General features: G+C 51.8%; 1 non-coding gene across 1 annotated transcript in view; it reads left to right on the top strand.

Moving 5' to 3' along the window:
* The first annotated feature begins 430 nt into the window (after positions 1 to 430).
* The window catches only part of LOC113369941, a 3878-nt gene continuing 2664 nt past the window's right edge, over positions 431 to 1644 (top strand). Inside the window, exon 1 of the ribosomal RNA XR_003366550.1 lies at positions 431 to 1644. This exon is cut by the window's right edge and continues 2664 nt beyond it. This is a non-coding gene — a ribosomal RNA (large subunit ribosomal RNA).

Raw genomic sequence — 1644 nt, 5'->3', positions numbered from 1 at the left:
CAGAATTGCGCGTCGACATGTGAATGCAGGATACATGAACATTGACATTTCGAACGCACATTGCGGTCCTCGGATACTGTTCCCGGACCACCTCTGGCTGAGAGTGTATAACATTACCAGACTGCCGCTTGCTTTAAACGGCTTGCCGGCGAATGATGGAGTTCGCGTAAATGCGTGCTCTTGAATAATTCACTCAACGTGTGAGCCAGTCCACTTTGCAACATCGGACATTACCGTTCGTTGACGTTCTGTGGATTACGGCGGGTTGTGTGTCCTAGAGATTTTATATTCTTGCGACCCTCCCGATAACCGAAACCCGAACTCTTCGAAATGCGGTTTCGTTCCGGCAAATTTGGACGATTCAAAGGTTCCTCGTCGATTTTGTGTGCGCTTGCTTACTAACGTTTGCGAGCACATCATAATCATAATACGACCTCAGAGCAGATGAGATTACCCGCTGAATTTAAGCATATTACTAAGCGGTGGAAAAGAAACTAACTAGGATTCCCTTAGTAGCGGCGAGCGAACAGGGAAGAGCCCAGCACTAAATCCGCGGCGGAGAGGACGCGGGGAAATGTAGTGTTAGGGAGGATCCGATTATCTCGGTGCGTTGCGGCGAGTTCAGTCCATCTTGAATGGGGCCATTTACCCAGAGGGTGCCAGGCCCGTAGCGACCGTTGCGCGTATCGAGAGGATCTCTCCTCAGAGTCGAGTTGCTTGAGAGTGCAGCTCTAAGTGGGTGGTAAACTCCATCTAAGGCTAAATATGACCACGAGACCGATAGCGAACAAGTACCGTGAGGGAAGTTGAAAAGAACTTTGAAGAGAGAGTTCAAGAGTACGTGAAACCGTTCAGGGGTAAACCTGAGAAACCCGAAAGATCGAAAGGAGAGATTCAATGTTATCATTGTCTTCCATTTATTGGCGTGCGATTGACCGGGATTCGTCCTGCGATACGCCGTCGGTTTATGCGTTAGGCGGCGATGGCATGCACTTCTCTCTCAGTAGGACGTCGCGACCCGTTTGGTGTCGATCTACGACCGCGGCGGTAGCCTGTCACGAATTTATTCGCGCCAGACCCCGCGTGCTCCGGCCGACTGCCAGACGGTATAAATGATATGGTATAGGGTCGCTTTTAGCGTTCGGCCGGTTGCAAGCACGGACGGTTATTGGCCGTCGGACCTAGTCCGGCATCGATGCCGCCTCGAGCTGTTAGCTACCGTGTTCTCGAACGGACTCTATTACCGGTCAGCGATGCTATTGCTTTGGGTACTTTCAGGACCCGTCTTGAAACACGGACCAAGGAGTCTAGCATGTGCGCGAGTCATTGGGAAATACAAAACCTAAAGGCGCAATGAAAGTAAAGGTTCGCTTAAGTGAACTGAGGGATGACGGACCGCATCTACGGATGCGTGCTCGCAATCCCGGGGCGTCTCACTCTCATTGCGAGAAGAGGCGCACCCAGAGCGTACACGCTGGGACCCGAAAGATGGTGAACTATGCCCGGTCAGGTCGAAGTCAGGGGAAACCCTGATGGAGGACCGTAGCGATTCTGACGTGCAAATCGATCGTCGGAACTGGGTATAGGGGCGAAAGACTAATCGAACCATCTAGTAGCTGGTTCCCTCCGAAGTTTCCCTTAGGA

Source organism: Ctenocephalides felis, unplaced genomic scaffold (genome assembly GCF_003426905.1).
Source record: "Ctenocephalides felis isolate EL2017-DRISC unplaced genomic scaffold, ASM342690v1 CF-g0.4_SCAFFOLD_00824, whole genome shotgun sequence".
Lineage (NCBI taxonomy): Eukaryota > Metazoa > Arthropoda > Insecta > Siphonaptera > Pulicidae > Ctenocephalides > Ctenocephalides felis.
Note: the sequence above shows the minus strand (reverse complement) of the source record. Positions and strands in the feature narration are given on the sequence as shown.